The sequence below is a fragment of the Pungitius pungitius genome, chromosome 10 (assembly GCF_949316345.1).
Source record: "Pungitius pungitius chromosome 10, fPunPun2.1, whole genome shotgun sequence".
Lineage (NCBI taxonomy): Eukaryota > Metazoa > Chordata > Actinopteri > Perciformes > Gasterosteidae > Pungitius > Pungitius pungitius.
In genome coordinates, this window is record NC_084909.1 from 13,763,556 (window position 1) to 13,783,359 (window position 19,804).

Consider the following 19,804-nt stretch of genomic DNA (forward strand, 5'->3'; position numbering starts at 1 on the left):
TAATGATGAAAACAGGTCATTTGCTTAAAAGAAACAGTGTAAGCTCAAGCATTCTTCATACAATCCGTTTTAGAAGTTTTCTCCTACTGCAAAAGCTTTGAAAGTAACAATAAGGGTCAAAACGTAGTTGAGTGAATCAGGTTCTAAAACTATACCTAATCTTTTATACCATAATAACAATGATGAAAACAGGTCATTTGGTTAAAAGAAACAGTGTAAGCTCAAGCATTTCATCATACAGTCCGTTTTAGCTGTTTTCTCCGTCTTTAAAAGCTTTGAAAGTAACAATAAGGGTCAAAACGTAGTTGAGTGAATCAGGTTCTAAAACTATGCCTAATCCTTCATACCATGATGATAATGATGAAAAGAGGTCATTTGCTTAAAAGAAACAGTGTAAGCTCAAGCATTTCATCATACAGTCCGTTTTAGCTGTTTTCTCCGTCTTTAAAAGCTTTGAAAGTAACAATAAGGGTCAAAACGTAGTTGAGTGAATCAGGTTCTAAAACTATGCCTAATCCTTCATACCATGATGATAATGATGAAAAGAGGTCATTTGCTTAAAAGAAACAGTGTAAGCTCAAGCATTCTTCATACAGTGCGTTTTAGCTGTTTTCCCCTTCTGCAAAAGCTTTAAAAGTAACAATAAGGGTCAAAACGTAGTTGAGTGAATCAGGTTCTAAAACTATGCCTAATCCTTCATACCATGATGATAATGATGAAAAGAGGTCATTTGCTTAAAAGAAACAGTGTAAGCTCAAGCATTCTTCATACAATCCGTTTTAGAAGTTTTCTCCTACTGCAAAAGCTTTGAAAGTAACAATAAGGGTCAAAACGTAGTTGAGTGAATCAGGTTCTAAAACTATACCTAATCTTTTATACCATAATAACAATGATGAAAACAGGTCATTTGGTTAAAAGAAACAGTGTAAGCTCAAGCATTTCATCATACAGTCCGTTTTAGCTGTTTTCTCCGTCTTTAAAAGCTTTGAAAGTAACAATAAGGGTCAAAACGTAGTTGAGTGAATCAGGTTCTAAAACTATGCCTAATCCTTCATACCATGATGATAATGATGAAAAGAGGTCATTTGCTTAAAAGAAACAGTGTAAGCTCAAGCATTTCATCATACAGTCCGTTTTAGCTGTTTTCTCCGTCTTTAAAAGCTTTGAAAGTAACAATAAGGGTCAAAACGTAGTTGAGTGAATCAGGTTCTAAAACTATGCCTAATCCTTCATACCATGATGATAATGATGAAAAGAGGTCATTTGCTTAAAAGAAACAGTGTAAGCTCAAGCATTTCATCATACAGTCCGTTTTAGCTGTTTTCTCCGTCTTTAAAAGCTTTGAAAGTAACAATAAGGGTCAAAACGTAGTTGAGTGAATCAGGTTCTAAAACTATGCCTAATCCTTCATACCATGATGATAATGATGAAAAGAGGTCATTTGCTTAAAAGAAACAGTGTAAGCTCAAGCATTCTTCATACAGTGCGTTTTAGCTGTTTTCCCCTTCTGCAAAAGCTTTAAAAGTAACAATAAGGGTCAAAACGTAGTTGAGTGAATCAGGTTCTAAAACTATGCCTAATCCTTCATACCATGATGATAATGATGAAAAGAGGTCATTTGCTTAAAAGAAACAGTGTAAGCTCAAGCATTCTTCATACAGTGCGTTTTAGCTGTTTTCCCCTTCTGCAAAAGCTTTAAAAGTAACAATAAGGGTCAAAACGTAGTTGAGTGAATCAGGTTCTAAAACTATGCCTAATCATTCATACCATGATGATAATGATGAAAACAGGTTATTTCCTTAAAGGAAACAGTGTAAGCTCAAGCATTTCATCATACAGTCCGTTTTAGCTGTTTTCTCCGTCTTTAAAAGCTTTGAAAGTAACAATAAGGGTCAAAACGTAGTTGAGTGAATCAGGTTCTAAAACTATGCCTAATCATTCATACCATGATGATAATGATGAAAACAGGTCATTTCCTTAAAGGAAACAGTGTAAGCTCAAGCATTCTTCATACAATCCGTTTTAGAAGTTTTCTCCTACTGCAAAAGCTTTGAAAGTAACAATAAGGGTCAAAACGTAGTTGAGTGAATCAGGTTCTAAAACTATACCTAATCTTTTATACCATAATAACAATGATGAAAACAGGTCATTTGGTTAAAAGAAACAGTGTAAGCTCAAGCATTTCATCATACAGTCCGTCTTAGCTGTTTTCCCCTTCTGCAAAAGCTTTAAAAGTAACTTTAAAGGGTCAAAACGTAGTTGAGTGAATCAGGTTCTAAAACTATGCCTAATCATTCATACCATGATGATAATGATGAAAACAGGTTATTTCCTTAAAGGAAACAGTGTAAGCTCAAGCATTTCATCATACAGTCCGTTTTAGCTGTTTTCTCCGTCTTTAAAAGCTTTGAAAGTAACAATAAGGGTCAAAACGTAGTTGAGTGAATCAGGTTCTAAAACTATGCCTAATCATTCATACCATGATGATAATGATGAAAACAGGTCATTTCCTTAAAGGAAACAGTGTAAGCTCAAGCATTTCATCATACAGTCCGTTTTAGCTGTTTTCTCCGTCTTTAAAAGCTTTGAAAGTAACAATAAGGGTCAAAACGTAGTTGAGTGAATCAGGTTCTAAAACTATGCCTAATCCTTCATACCATGATGATAATGATGAAAAGAGGTCATTTGCTTAAAAGAAACAGTGTAAGCTCAAGCATTCTTCATACAGTGCGTTTTAGCTGTTTTCCCCTTCTGCAAAAGCTTTAAAAGTAACAATAAGGGTAAAACGTAGTTGAGTGAATCAGGTTCTAAAACTATGCCTAATCATTCATACCATGATGATAATGATGAAAACAGGTTATTTCCTTAAAGAAAACAGTGTAAGCTCAAGCATTTCATCATACAGTCCGTTTTAGCTGTTTTCTCCGTCTTTAAAAGCTTTGAAAGTAACAATAAGGGTCAAAACGTAGTTGAGTGAATCAGGTTCTAAAACTATGCCTAATCCTTCATACCATGATGATAATGATGAAAAGAGGTCATTTGCTTAAAAGAAACAGTGTAAGCTCAAGCACTCTTCATACAGTGCGTTTTAGCTGTTTTCCCCTTCTGCAAAAGCTTTGAAAGTAACAATAAGGGTCAAAACGTAGTTGAGTGAATCAGGTTCTAAAACTATACCTAATCTTTTATACCATAATAACAATGATGAAAACAGGTCATTTGGTTAAAAGAAACAGTGTAAGCTCAAGCATTTCATCATACAGTCCGTCTTAGCTGTTTTCCCCTTCTGCAAAAGCTTTAAAAGTAACTTTAAAGGGTCAAAACGTAGTTGAGTGAATCAGGTTCTAAAACTATGCCTAATCATTCATACCATGATGATAATGATGAAAACAGGTTATTTCCTTAAAGGAAACAGTGTAAGCTCAAGCATTTCATCATACAGTCCGTTTTAGCTGTTTTCTCCGTCTTTAAAAGCTTTGAAAGTAACAATAAGGGTCAAAACGTAGTTGAGTGAATCAGGTTCTAAAACTATGCCTAATCATTCATACCATGATGATAATGATGAAAACAGGTCATTTCCTTAAAGGAAACAGTGTAAGCTCAAGCATTTCATCATACAGTCCGTTTTAGCTGTTTTCTCCGTCTTTAAAAGCTTTGAAAGTAACAATAAGGGTCAAAACGTAGTTGAGTGAATCAGGTTCTAAAACTATGCCTAATCCTTCATACCATGATGATAATGATGAAAAGAGGTCATTTGCTTAAAAGAAACAGTGTAAGCTCAAGCATTCTTCATACAGTGCGTTTTAGCTGTTTTCCCCTTCTGCAAAAGCTTTAAAAGTAACAATAAGGGTCAAAACGTAGTTGAGTGAATCAGGTTCTAAAACTATGCCTAATCATTCATACCATGATGATAATGATGAAAACAGGTTATTTCCTTAAAGAAAACAGTGTAAGCTCAAGCATTTCATCATACAGTCCGTTTTAGCTGTTTTCTCCGTCTTTAAAAGCTTTGAAAGTAACAATAAGGGTCAAAACGTAGTTGAGTGAATCAGGTTCTAAAACTATGCCTAATCCTTCATACCATGATGATAATGATGAAAAGAGGTCATTTGCTTAAAAGAAACAGTGTAAGCTCAAGCACTCTTCATACAGTGCGTTTTAGCTGTTTTCCCCTTCTGCAAAAGCTTTGAAAGTAACAATAAGGGTCAAAACGTAGTTGAGTGAATCAGGTTCTAAAACTATGCCTAATCCTTCATACCATGATGATAATGATGAAAACAGGTCATTTGCTTAAAAGAAACAGTGTAAGCTCAAGCATTCTTCATACAATCCGTTTTAGAAGTTTTCTCCTACTGCAAAAGCTTTGAAAGTAACAATAAGGGTCAAAACGTAGTTAAGTGAATCAGGTTCTAAAACTATACCTAATCTTTTATACCATAATAACAATGATGAAAACAGGTCATTTGGTTAAAAGAAACAGTGTAAGCTCAAGCATTTCATCATACAGTCCGTTTTAGCTGTTTTCTCCGTCTTTAAAAGCTTTGAAAGTAACAATAAGGGTCAAAACGTAGTTGAGTGAATCAGGTTCTAAAACTATGCCTAATCCTTCATACCATGATGATAATGATGAAAAGAGGTCATTTGCTTAAAAGAAACAGTGTAAGCTCAAGCACTCTTCATACAGTGCGTTTTAGCTGTTTTCCCCTTCTGCAAAAGCTTTGAAAGTAACAATAAGGGTCAAAACGTAGTTGAGTGAATCAGGTTCTAAAACTATGCCTAATCCTTCATACCATGATGATAATGATGAAAAGAGGTCATTTGCTTAAAAGAAACAGTGTAAGCTCAAGCATTCTTCATACAGTGCGTTTTAGCTGTTTTCCCCTTCTGCAAAAGCTTTAAAAGTAACAATAAGGGTCAAAACGTAGTTGAGTGAATCAGGTTCTAAAACTATGCCTAATCCTTCATACCATGATGATAATGATGAAAACAGGTCATTTGCTTAAAAGAAACAGTGTAAGCTCAAGCATTCTTCATACAATCCGTTTTAGAAGTTTTCTCCTACTGCAAAAGCTTTGAAAGTAACAATAAGGGTCAAAACGTAGTTGAGTGAATCAGGTTCTAAAACTATACCTAATCTTTTATACCATAATAACAATGATAAAAACAGGTCATTTGGTTAAAAGAAACAGTGTAAGCTCAAGCATTTCATCATACAGTCCGTCTTAGCTGTTTTCCCCTTCTGCAAAAGCTTTAAAAGTAACTTTAAAGGGTCAAAACGTAGTTGAGTGAATCAGGTTCTAAAACTATGCCTAATCATTCATACCATGATGATAATGATGAAAACAGGTTATTTCCTTAAAGGAAACAGTGTAAGCTCAAGCACTCTTCATACAGTCCGTTTTAGCTGTTTTCTCCGTCTTTAAAAGCTTTGAAAGTAACAATAAGGGTCAAAACGTAGTTGAGTGAATCAGGTTCTAAAACTATGCCTAATCATTCATACCATGATGATAATGATGAAAACAGGTCATTTCCTTAAAGAAAACAGTGTAAGCTCAAGCATTTCATCATACAGTCCGTTTTAGCTGTTTTCCCCGTCTTTAAAAGCTTTGAAAGTAACAATAAGGGTCAAAACGTAGTTGAGTGAATCAGGTTCTAAAACTATGCCTAATCCTTCATACCATGATGATAATGATGAAAAGAGGTCATTTGCTTAAAAGAAACAGTGTAAGCTCAAGCATTCTTCATACAGTGCGTTTTAGCTGTTTTCCCCTTCTGCAAAAGCTTTAAAAGTAACAATAAGGGTCAAAACGTAGTTGAGTGAATCAGGTTCTAAAACTATGCCTAATCCTTCATACCATGATGATAATGATGAAAAGAGGTCATTTGCTTAAAAGAAACAGTGTAAGCTCAAGCATTCTTCATACAGTGCGTTTTAGCTGTTTTCTCCGTCTTTAAAAGCTTTGAAAGTAACAATAAGGGTCAAAACGTAGTTGAGTGAATCAGGTTCTAAAACTATGCCTAATCCTTTATACCATGATGATAATGATGAAAAGAGGTCATTTGCTTAAAAGAAACAGTGTAAGCTCAAGCACTCTTCATACAGTGCGTTTTAGCTGTTTTCCCCTTCTGCAAAAGCTTTGAAAGTAACAATAAGGGTCAAAACGTAGTTGAGTGAATCAGGTTCTAAAACTATGCCTAATCATTCATACCATGATGATAATGATGAAAACAGGTCATTTCCTTAAAGAAAACAGTGTAAGCTCAAGCATTTCATCATACAGTCCGTTTTAGCTGTTTTCTCCGTCTTTAAAAGCTTTGAAAGTAACAATAAGGGTCAAAACGTAGTTGAGTGAATCAGGTTCTAAAACTATGCCTAATCCTTCATACCATGATGATAATGATGAAAAGAGGTCATTTGCTTAAAAGAAACAGTGTAAGCTCAAGCATTCTTCATACAGTGCGTTTTAGCTGTTTTCCCCTTCTGCAAAAGCTTTAAAAGTAACAATAAGGGTCAAAACGTAGTTGAGTGAATCAGGTTCTAAAACTATGCCTAATCCTTCATACCATGATGATAATGATGAAAAGAGGTCATTTGCTTAAAAGAAACAGTGTAAGCTCAAGCACTCTTCATACAGTGCGTTTTAGCTGTTTTCCCCTTCTGCAAAAGCTTTAAAAGTAACAATAAGGGTCAAAACGTAGTTGAGTGAATCAGGTTCTAAAACTATGCCTAATCCTTCATACCATGATGATAATGATGAAAAGAGGTCATTTGCTTAAAAGAAACAGTGTAAGCTCAAGCACTCTTCATACAGTGCGTTTTAGCTGTTTTCCCCTTCTGCAAAAGCTTTAAAAGTAACAATAAGGGTCAAAACGTAGTTGAGTGAATCAGGTTCTAAAACTATGCCTAATCCTTCATACCATGATGATAATGATGAAAACAGGTTATTTCCTTAAAGAAAACAGTGTAAGCTCAAGCATTTCATCATACAGTCCGTTTTAGCTGTTTTCTCCGTCTTTAAAAGCTTTGAAAGTAACAATAAGGGTCAAAACGTAGTTGAGTGAATCAGGTTCTAAAACTATGCCTAATCCTTCATACCATGATGATAATGATGAAAACAGGTCATTTGCTTAAAAGAAACAGTGTAAGCTCAAGCATTCTTCATACAGTGCGTTTTAGCTGTTTTCCCCTTCTGCAAAAGCTTTAAAAGTAACAATAAGGGTCAAAACGTAGTTGAGTGAATCAGGTTCTAAAACTATGCCTAATCCTTCATACCATGATGATAATGATGAAAAGAGGTCATTTGCTTAAAAGAAACAGTGTAAGCTCAAGCATTCTTCATACAGTGCGTTTTAGCTGTTTTCCCCTTCTGCAAAAGCTTTAAAAGTAACAATAAGGGTCAAAACGTAGTTGAGTGAATCAGGTTCTAAAACTATGCCTAATCATTCATACCATGATGATAATGATGAAAAGAGGTCATTTGCTTAAAAGAAACAGTGTAAGCTGAAGCACTCTTCATACAGTGCGTTTTAGCTGTTTTCCCCTTCTGCAAAAGCTTTGAAAGTAACAATAAGGGTCAAAACGTAGTTGAGTGAATCAGGTTCTAAAACTATGCCTAATCATTCATACCATGATGATAATGATGAAAACAGGTTATTTCCTTAAAGGAAACAGTGTAAGCTCAAGCATTTCATCATACAGTCCGTTTTAGCTGTTTTCTCCGTCTTTAAAAGCTTTGAAAGTAACAATAAGGGTCAAAACGTAGTTGAGTGAATCAGGTTCTAAAACTATGCCTAATCCTTCATACCATGATGATAATGATGAAAAGAGGTCATTTGCTTAAAAGAAACAGTGTAAGCTCAAGCATTTCATCATACAGTCCGTTTTAGCTGTTTTCTCCGTCTTTAAAAGCTTTGAAAGTAACAATAAGGGTCAAAACGTAGTTGAGTGAATCAGGTTCTAAAACTATGCCTAATCCTTCATACCATGATGATAATGATGAAAAGAGGTCATTTGCTTAAAAGAAACAGTGTAAGCTCAAGCATTTCATCATACAGTCCGTTTTAGCTGTTTTCTCCGTCTTTAAAAGCTTTGAAAGTAACAATAAGGGTCAAAACGTAGTTGAGTGAATCAGGTTCTAAAACTATGCCTAATCCTTCATACCATGATGATAATGATGAAAAGAGGTCATTTGCTTAAAAGAAACAGTGTAAGCTCAAGCATTCTTCATACAGTGCGTTTTAGCTGTTTTCCCCTTCTGCAAAAGCTTTAAAAGTAACAATAAGGGTCAAAACGTAGTTGAGTGAATCAGGTTCTAAAACTATGCCTAATCCTTCATACCATGATGATAATGATGAAAAGAGGTCATTTGCTTAAAAGAAACAGTGTAAGCTCAAGCATTCTTCATACAGTGCGTTTTAGCTGTTTTCCCCTTCTGCAAAAGCTTTAAAAGTAACAATAAGGGTCAAAACGTAGTTGAGTGAATCAGGTTCTAAAACTATGCCTAATCATTCATACCATGATGATAATGATGAAAACAGGTTATTTCCTTAAAGGAAACAGTGTAAGCTCAAGCATTTCATCATACAGTCCGTTTTAGCTGTTTTCTCCGTCTTTAAAAGCTTTGAAAGTAACAATAAGGGTCAAAACGTAGTTGAGTGAATCAGGTTCTAAAACTATGCCTAATCATTCATACCATGATGATAATGATGAAAACAGGTCATTTCCTTAAAGGAAACAGTGTAAGCTCAAGCATTCTTCATACAATCCGTTTTAGAAGTTTTCTCCTACTGCAAAAGCTTTGAAAGTAACAATAAGGGTCAAAACGTAGTTGAGTGAATCAGGTTCTAAAACTATACCTAATCTTTTATACCATAATAACAATGATGAAAACAGGTCATTTGGTTAAAAGAAACAGTGTAAGCTCAAGCATTTCATCATACAGTCCGTCTTAGCTGTTTTCCCCTTCTGCAAAAGCTTTAAAAGTAACTTTAAAGGGTCAAAACGTAGTTGAGTGAATCAGGTTCTAAAACTATGCCTAATCATTCATACCATGATGATAATGATGAAAACAGGTTATTTCCTTAAAGGAAACAGTGTAAGCTCAAGCATTTCATCATACAGTCCGTTTTAGCTGTTTTCTCCGTCTTTAAAAGCTTTGAAAGTAACAATAAGGGTCAAAACGTAGTTGAGTGAATCAGGTTCTAAAACTATGCCTAATCATTCATACCATGATGATAATGATGAAAACAGGTCATTTCCTTAAAGGAAACAGTGTAAGCTCAAGCATTTCATCATACAGTCCGTTTTAGCTGTTTTCTCCGTCTTTAAAAGCTTTGAAAGTAACAATAAGGGTCAAAACGTAGTTGAGTGAATCAGGTTCTAAAACTATGCCTAATCCTTCATACCATGATGATAATGATGAAAAGAGGTCATTTGCTTAAAAGAAACAGTGTAAGCTCAAGCATTCTTCATACAGTGCGTTTTAGCTGTTTTCCCCTTCTGCAAAAGCTTTAAAAGTAACAATAAGGGTAAAACGTAGTTGAGTGAATCAGGTTCTAAAACTATGCCTAATCATTCATACCATGATGATAATGATGAAAACAGGTTATTTCCTTAAAGAAAACAGTGTAAGCTCAAGCATTTCATCATACAGTCCGTTTTAGCTGTTTTCTCCGTCTTTAAAAGCTTTGAAAGTAACAATAAGGGTCAAAACGTAGTTGAGTGAATCAGGTTCTAAAACTATGCCTAATCCTTCATACCATGATGATAATGATGAAAAGAGGTCATTTGCTTAAAAGAAACAGTGTAAGCTCAAGCACTCTTCATACAGTGCGTTTTAGCTGTTTTCCCCTTCTGCAAAAGCTTTGAAAGTAACAATAAGGGTCAAAACGTAGTTGAGTGAATCAGGTTCTAAAACTATACCTAATCTTTTATACCATAATAACAATGATGAAAACAGGTCATTTGGTTAAAAGAAACAGTGTAAGCTCAAGCATTTCATCATACAGTCCGTCTTAGCTGTTTTCCCCTTCTGCAAAAGCTTTAAAAGTAACTTTAAAGGGTCAAAACGTAGTTGAGTGAATCAGGTTCTAAAACTATGCCTAATCATTCATACCATGATGATAATGATGAAAACAGGTTATTTCCTTAAAGGAAACAGTGTAAGCTCAAGCATTTCATCATACAGTCCGTTTTAGCTGTTTTCTCCGTCTTTAAAAGCTTTGAAAGTAACAATAAGGGTCAAAACGTAGTTGAGTGAATCAGGTTCTAAAACTATGCCTAATCATTCATACCATGATGATAATGATGAAAACAGGTCATTTCCTTAAAGGAAACAGTGTAAGCTCAAGCATTTCATCATACAGTCCGTTTTAGCTGTTTTCTCCGTCTTTAAAAGCTTTGAAAGTAACAATAAGGGTCAAAACGTAGTTGAGTGAATCAGGTTCTAAAACTATGCCTAATCCTTCATACCATGATGATAATGATGAAAAGAGGTCATTTGCTTAAAAGAAACAGTGTAAGCTCAAGCATTCTTCATACAGTGCGTTTTAGCTGTTTTCCCCTTCTGCAAAAGCTTTAAAAGTAACAATAAGGGTCAAAACGTAGTTGAGTGAATCAGGTTCTAAAACTATGCCTAATCCTTCATACCATGATGATAATGATGAAAAGAGGTCATTTGCTTAAAAGAAACAGTGTAAGCTCAAGCATTCTTCATACAGTGCGTTTTAGCTGTTTTCCCCTTCTGCAAAAGCTTTAAAAGTAACAATAAGGGTCAAAACGTAGTTGAGTGAATCAGGTTCTAAAACTATGCCTAATCATTCATACCATGATGATAATGATGAAAACAGGTTATTTCCTTAAAGGAAACAGTGTAAGCTCAAGCATTTCATCATACAGTCCGTTTTAGCTGTTTTCTCCGTCTTTAAAAGCTTTGAAAGTAACAATAAGGGTCAAAACGTAGTTGAGTGAATCAGGTTCTAAAACTATGCCTAATCATTCATACCATGATGATAATGATGAAAACAGGTCATTTCCTTAAAGGAAACAGTGTAAGCTCAAGCATTTCATCATACAGTCCGTTTTAGCTGTTTTCTCCGTCTTTAAAAGCTTTGAAAGTAACAATAAGGGTCAAAACGTAGTTGAGTGAATCAGGTTCTAAAACTATGCCTAATCCTTCATACCATGATGATAATGATGAAAAGAGGTCATTTGCTTAAAAGAAACAGTGTAAGCTCAAGCATTCTTCATACAGTGCGTTTTAGCTGTTTTCCCCTTCTGCAAAAGCTTTAAAAGTAACAATAAGGGTAAAACGTAGTTGAGTGAATCAGGTTCTAAAACTATGCCTAATCATTCATACCATGATGATAATGATGAAAACAGGTTATTTCCTTAAAGAAAACAGTGTAAGCTCAAGCATTTCATCATACAGTCCGTTTTAGCTGTTTTCTCCGTCTTTAAAAGCTTTGAAAGTAACAATAAGGGTCAAAACGTAGTTGAGTGAATCAGGTTCTAAAACTATGCCTAATCCTTCATACCATGATGATAATGATGAAAAGAGGTCATTTGCTTAAAAGAAACAGTGTAAGCTCAAGCACTCTTCATACAGTGCGTTTTAGCTGTTTTCCCCTTCTGCAAAAGCTTTGAAAGTAACAATAAGGGTCAAAACGTAGTTGAGTGAATCAGGTTCTAAAACTATACCTAATCTTTTATACCATAATAACAATGATGAAAACAGGTCATTTGGTTAAAAGAAACAGTGTAAGCTCAAGCATTTCATCATACAGTCCGTCTTAGCTGTTTTCCCCTTCTGCAAAAGCTTTAAAAGTAACTTTAAAGGGTCAAAACGTAGTTGAGTGAATCAGGTTCTAAAACTATGCCTAATCATTCATACCATGATGATAATGATGAAAACAGGTTATTTCCTTAAAGGAAACAGTGTAAGCTCAAGCATTTCATCATACAGTCCGTTTTAGCTGTTTTCTCCGTCTTTAAAAGCTTTGAAAGTAACAATAAGGGTCAAAACGTAGTTGAGTGAATCAGGTTCTAAAACTATGCCTAATCATTCATACCATGATGATAATGATGAAAACAGGTCATTTCCTTAAAGGAAACAGTGTAAGCTCAAGCATTTCATCATACAGTCCGTTTTAGCTGTTTTCTCCGTCTTTAAAAGCTTTGAAAGTAACAATAAGGGTCAAAACGTAGTTGAGTGAATCAGGTTCTAAAACTATGCCTAATCCTTCATACCATGATGATAATGATGAAAAGAGGTCATTTGCTTAAAAGAAACAGTGTAAGCTCAAGCATTCTTCATACAGTGCGTTTTAGCTGTTTTCCCCTTCTGCAAAAGCTTTAAAAGTAACAATAAGGGTCAAAACGTAGTTGAGTGAATCAGGTTCTAAAACTATGCCTAATCATTCATACCATGATGATAATGATGAAAACAGGTTATTTCCTTAAAGAAAACAGTGTAAGCTCAAGCATTTCATCATACAGTCCGTTTTAGCTGTTTTCTCCGTCTTTAAAAGCTTTGAAAGTAACAATAAGGGTCAAAACGTAGTTGAGTGAATCAGGTTCTAAAACTATGCCTAATCCTTCATACCATGATGATAATGATGAAAAGAGGTCATTTGCTTAAAAGAAACAGTGTAAGCTCAAGCACTCTTCATACAGTGCGTTTTAGCTGTTTTCCCCTTCTGCAAAAGCTTTGAAAGTAACAATAAGGGTCAAAACGTAGTTGAGTGAATCAGGTTCTAAAACTATGCCTAATCCTTCATACCATGATGATAATGATGAAAAGAGGTCATTTGCTTAAAAGAAACAGTGTAAGCTCAAGCATTCTTCATACAGTGCGTTTTAGCTGTTTTCCCCTTCTGCAAAAGCTTTAAAAGTAACAATAAGGGTCAAAACGTAGTTGAGTGAATCAGGTTCTAAAACTATGCCTAATCCTTCATACCATGATGATAATGATGAAAACAGGTCATTTGCTTAAAAGAAACAGTGTAAGCTCAAGCATTCTTCATACAATCCGTTTTAGAAGTTTTCTCCTACTGCAAAAGCTTTGAAAGTAACAATAAGGGTCAAAACGTAGTTAAGTGAATCAGGTTCTAAAACTATACCTAATCTTTTATACCATAATAACAATGATGAAAACAGGTCATTTGGTTAAAAGAAACAGTGTAAGCTCAAGCATTTCATCATACAGTCCGTTTTAGCTGTTTTCTCCGTCTTTAAAAGCTTTGAAAGTAACAATAAGGGTCAAAACGTAGTTGAGTGAATCAGGTTCTAAAACTATGCCTAATCCTTCATACCATGATGATAATGATGAAAAGAGGTCATTTGCTTAAAAGAAACAGTGTAAGCTCAAGCACTCTTCATACAGTGCGTTTTAGCTGTTTTCCCCTTCTGCAAAAGCTTTGAAAGTAACAATAAGGGTCAAAACGTAGTTGAGTGAATCAGGTTCTAAAACTATGCCTAATCCTTCATACCATGATGATAATGATGAAAAGAGGTCATTTGCTTAAAAGAAACAGTGTAAGCTCAAGCATTCTTCATACAGTGCGTTTTAGCTGTTTTCCCCTTCTGCAAAAGCTTTAAAAGTAACAATAAGGGTCAAAACGTAGTTGAGTGAATCAGGTTCTAAAACTATGCCTAATCCTTCATACCATGATGATAATGATGAAAACAGGTCATTTGCTTAAAAGAAACAGTGTAAGCTCAAGCATTCTTCATACAATCCGTTTTAGAAGTTTTCTCCTACTGCAAAAGCTTTGAAAGTAACAATAAGGGTCAAAACGTAGTTAAGTGAATCAGGTTCTAAAACTATACCTAATCTTTTATACCATAATAACAATGATGAAAACAGGTCATTTGGTTAAAAGAAACAGTGTAAGCTCAAGCATTTCATCATACAGTCCGTTTTAGCTGTTTTCTCCGTCTTTAAAAGCTTTGAAAGTAACAATAAGGGTCAAAACGTAGTTGAGTGAATCAGGTTCTAAAACTATGCCTAATCCTTCATACCATGATGATAATGATGAAAAGAGGTCATTTGCTTAAAAGAAACAGTGTAAGCTCAAGCACTCTTCATACAGTGCGTTTTAGCTGTTTTCCCCTTCTGCAAAAGCTTTGAAAGTAACAATAAGGGTCAAAACGTAGTTGAGTGAATCAGGTTCTAAAACTATGCCTAATCCTTCATACCATGATGATAATGATGAAAAGAGGTCATTTGCTTAAAAGAAACAGTGTAAGCTCAAGCATTCTTCATACAGTGCGTTTTAGCTGTTTTCCCCTCCTGCAAAAGCTTTAAAAGTAACAATAAGGGTCAAAACGTAGTTGAGTGAATCAGGTTCTAAAACTATGCCTAATCCTTCATACCATGATGATAATGATGAAAACAGGTCATTTGCTTAAAAGAAACAGTGTAAGCTCAAGCATTCTTCATACAATCCGTTTTCGAAGTTTTCTCCTACTGCAAAAGCTTTGAAAGTAACAATAAGGGTCAAAACGTAGTTGAGTGAATCAGGTTCTAAAACTATACCTAATCTTTTATACCATAATAACAATGATAAAAACAGGTCATTTGGTTAAAAGAAACAGTGTAAGCTCAAGCATTTCATCATACAGTCCGTCTTAGCTGTTTTCCCCTTCTGCAAAAGCTTTAAAAGTAACTTTAAAGGGTCAAAACGTAGTTGAGTGAATCAGGTTCTAAAACTATGCCTAATCATTCATACCATGATGATAATGATGAAAACAGGTTATTTCCTTAAAGGAAACAGTGTAAGCTCAAGCACTCTTCATACAGTCCGTTTTAGCTGTTTTCTCCGTCTTTAAAAGCTTTGAAAGTAACAATAAGGGTCAAAACGTAGTTGAGTGAATCAGGTTCTAAAACTATGCCTAATCATTCATACCATGATGATAATGATGAAAACAGGTCATTTCCTTAAAGAAAACAGTGTAAGCTCAAGCATTTCATCATACAGTCCGTTTTAGCTGTTTTCCCCGTCTTTAAAAGCTTTGAAAGTAACAATAAGGGTCAAAACGTAGTTGAGTGAATCAGGTTCTAAAACTATGCCTAATCCTTCATACCATGATGATAATGATGAAAAGAGGTCATTTGCTTAAAAGAAACAGTGTAAGCTCAAGCATTCTTCATACAGTGCGTTTTAGCTGTTTTCCCCTTCTGCAAAAGCTTTAAAAGTAACAATAAGGGTCAAAACGTAGTTGAGTGAATCAGGTTCTAAAACTATGCCTAATCCTTCATACCATGATGATAATGATGAAAAGAGGTCATTTGCTTAAAAGAAACAGTGTAAGCTCAAGCATTCTTCATACAGTGCGTTTTAGCTGTTTTCTCCGTCTTTAAAAGCTTTGAAAGTAACAATAAGGGTCAAAACGTAGTTGAGTGAATCAGGTTCTAAAACTATGCCTAATCCTTTATACCATGATGATAATGATGAAAAGAGGTCATTTGCTTAAAAGAAACAGTGTAAGCTCAAGCACTCTTCATACAGTGCGTTTTAGCTGTTTTCCCCTTCTGCAAAAGCTTTGAAAGTAACAATAAGGGTCAAAACGTAGTTGAGTGAATCAGGTTCTAAAACTATGCCTAATCATTCATACCATGATGATAATGATGAAAACAGGTCATTTCCTTAAAGAAAACAGTGTAAGCTCAAGCATTTCATCATACAGTCCGTTTTAGCTGTTTTCTCCGTCTTTAAAAGCTTTGAAAGTAACAATAAGGGTCAAAACGTAGTTGAGTGAATCAGGTTCTAAAACTATGCCTAATCCTTCATACCATGATGATAATGATGAAAAGAGGTCATTTGCTTAAAAGAAACAGTGTAAGCTCAAGCATTCTTCATACAGTGCGTTTTAGCTGTTTTCCCCTTCTGCAAAAGCTTTAAAAGTAACAATAAGGGTCAAAACGTAGTTGAGTGAATCAGGTTCTAAAACTATGCCTAATCCTTCATACCATGATGATAATGATGAAAAGAGGTCATTTGCTTAAAAGAAACAGTGTAAGCTCAAGCACTCTTCATACAGTGCGTTTTAGCTGTTTTCCCCTTCTGCAAAAGCTTTAAAAGTAACAATAAGGGTCAAAACGTAGTTGAGTGAATCAGGTTCTAAAACTATGCCTAATCCTTCATACCATGATGATAATGATGAAAAGAGGTCATTTGCTTAAAAGAAACAGTGTAAGCTCAAGCACTCTTCATACAGTGCGTTTTAGCTGTTTTCCCCTTCTGCAAAAGCTTTAAAAGTAACAATAAGGGTCAAAACGTAGTTGAGTGAATCAGGTTCTAAAACTATGCCTAATCCTTCATACCATGATGATAATGATGAAAACAGGTTATTTCCTTAAAGAAAACAGTGTAAGCTCAAGCATTTCATCATACAGTCCGTTTTAGCTGTTTTCTCCGTCTTTAAAAGCTTTGAAAGTAACAATAAGGGTCAAAACGTAGTTGAGTGAATCAGGTTCTAAAACTATGCCTAATCCTTCATACCATGATGATAATGATGAAAACAGGTCATTTGCTTAAAAGAAACAGTGTAAGCTCAAGCATTCTTCATACAGTGCGTTTTAGCTGTTTTCCCCTTCTGCAAAAGCTTTAAAAGTAACAATAAGGGTCAAAACGTAGTTGAGTGAATCAGGTTCTAAAACTATGCCTAATCCTTCATACCATGATGATAATGATGAAAAGAGGTCATTTGCTTAAAAGAAACAGTGTAAGCTCAAGCATTCTTCATACAGTGCGTTTTAGCTGTTTTCCCCTTCTGCAAAAGCTTTAAAAGTAACAATAAGGGTCAAAACGTAGTTGAGTGAATCAGGTTCTAAAACTATGCCTAATCATTCATACCATGATGATAATGATGAAAAGAGGTCATTTGCTTAAAAGAAACAGTGTAAGCTGAAGCACTCTTCATACAGTGCGTTTTAGCTGTTTTCCCCTTCTGCAAAAGCTTTGAAAGTAACAATAAGGGTCAAAACGTAGTTGAGTGAATCAGGTTCTAAAACTATGCCTAATCATTCATACCATGATGATAATGATGAAAACAGGTTATTTCCTTAAAGGAAACAGTGTAAGCTCAAGCATTTCATCATACAGTCCGTTTTAGCTGTTTTCTCCGTCTTTAAAAGCTTTGAAAGTAACAATAAGGGTCAAAACGTAGTTGAGTGAATCAGGTTCTAAAACTATGCCTAATCCTTCATACCATGATGATAATGATGAAAAGAGGTCATTTGCTTAAAAGAAACAGTGTAAGCTCAAGCATTTCATCATACAGTCCGTTTTAGCTGTTTTCTCCGTCTTTAAAAGCTTTGAAAGTAACAATAAGGGTCAAAACGTAGTTGAGTGAATCAGGTTCTAAAACTATGCCTAATCCTTCATACCATGATGATAATGATGAAAAGAGGTCATTTGCTTAAAAGAAACAGTGTAAGCTCAAGCATTTCATCATACAGTCCGTTTTAGCTGTTTTCTCCGTCTTTAAAAGCTTTGAAAGTAACAATAAGGGTCAAAACGTAGTTGAGTGAATCAGGTTCTAAAACTATGCCTAATCCTTCATACCATGATGATAATGATGAAAAGAGGTCATTTGCTTAAAAGAAACAGTGTAAGCTCAAGCATTCTTCATACAGTGCGTTTTAGCTGTTTTCCCCTTCTGCAAAAGCTTTAAAAGTAACAATAAGGGTCAAAACGTAGTTGAGTGAATCAGGTTCTAAAACTATGCCTAATCCTTCATACCATGATGATAATGATGAAAAGAGGTCATTTGCTTAAAAGAAACAGTGTAAGCTCAAGCATTCTTCATACAGTGCGTTTTAGCTGTTTTCCCCTTCTGCAAAAGCTTTAAAAGTAACAATAAGGGTCAAAACGTAGTTGAGTGAATCAGGTTCTAAAACTATGCCTAATCATTCATACCATGATGATAATGATGAAAACAGGTTATTTCCTTAAAGGAAACAGTGTAAGCTCAAGCATTTCATCATACAGTCCGTTTTAGCTGTTTTCTCCGTCTTTAAAAGCTTTGAAAGTAACAATAAGGGTCAAAACGTAGTTGAGTGAATCAGGTTCTAAAACTATGCCTAATCATTCATACCATGATGATAATGATGAAAACAGGTCATTTCCTTAAAGGAAACAGTGTAAGCTCAAGCATTCTTCATACAATCCGTTTTAGAAGTTTTCTCCTACTGCAAAAGCTTTGAAAGTAACAATAAGGGTCAAAACGTAGTTGAGTGAATCAGGTTCTAAAACTATACCTAATCTTTTATACCATAATAACAATGATGAAAACAGGTCATTTGGTTAAAAGAAACAGTGTAAGCTCAAGCATTTCATCATACAGTCCGTCTTAGCTGTTTTCCCCTTCTGCAAAAGCTTTAAAAGTAACTTTAAAGGGTCAAAACGTAGTTGAGTGAATCAGGTTCTAAAACTATGCCTAATCATTCATACCATGATGATAATGATGAAAACAGGTTATTTCCTTAAAGGAAACAGTGTAAGCTCAAGCATTTCATCATACAGTCCGTTTTAGCTGTTTTCTCCGTCTTTAAAAGCTTTGAAAGTAACAATAAGGGTCAAAACGTAGTTGAGTGAATCAGGTTCTAAAACTATGCCTAATCATTCATACCATGATGATAATGATGAAAACAGGTCATTTCCTTAAAGGAAACAGTGTAAGCTCAAGCATTTCATCATACAGTCCGTTTTAGCTGTTTTCTCCGTCTTTAAAAGCTTTGAAAGTAACAATAAGGGTCAAAACGTAGTTGAGTGAATCAGGTTCTAAAACTATGCCTAATCCTTCATACCATGATGATAATGATGAAAAGAGGTCATTTGCTTAAAAGAAACAGTGTAAGCTCAAGCATTCTTCATACAGTGCGTTTTAGCTGTTTTCCCCTTCTGCAAAAGCTTTAAAAGTAACAATAAGGGTCAAAACGTAGTTGAGTGAATCAGGTTCTAAAACTATGCCTAATCATTCATACCATGATGATAATGATGAAAACAGGTTATTTCCTTAAAGAAAACAGTGTAAGCTCAAGCATTTCATCATACAGTCCGTTTTAGCTGTTTTCTCCGTCTTTAAAAGCTTTGAAAGTAACAATAAGGGTCAAAACGTAGTTGAGTGAATCAGGTTCTAAAACTATGCCTAATCCTTCATACCATGATGATAATGATGAAAAGAGGTCATTTGCTTAAAAGAAACAGTGTAAGCTCAAGCACTCTTCATACAGTGCGTTTTAGCTGTTTTCCCCTTCTGCAAAAGCTTTGAAAGTAACAATAAGGGTCAAAACGTAGTTGAGTGAATCAGGTTCTAAAACTATGCCTAATCCTTCATACCATGATGATAATGATGAAAAGAGGTCATTTGCTTAAAAGAAACAGTGTAAGCTCAAGCATTCTTCATACAGTGCGTTTTAGCTGTTTTCCCCTTCTGCAAAAGCTTTAAAAGTAACAATAAGGGTCAAAACGTAGTTGAGTGAATCAGGTTCTAAAACTATGCCTAATCCTTCATACCATGATGATAATGATGAAAACAGGTCATTTGCTTAAAAGAAACAGTGTAAGCTCAAGCATTCTTCATACAATCCGTTTTAGAAGTTTTCTCCTACTGCAAAAGCTTTGAAAGTAACAATAAGGGTCAAAACGTAGTTAAGTGAATCAGGTTCTAAAACTATACCTAATCTTTTATACCATAATAACAATGATGAAAACAGGTCATTTGGTTAAAAGAAACAGTGTAAGCTCAAGCATTTCATCATACAGTCCGTTTTAGCTGTTTTCTCCGTCTTTAAAAGCTTTG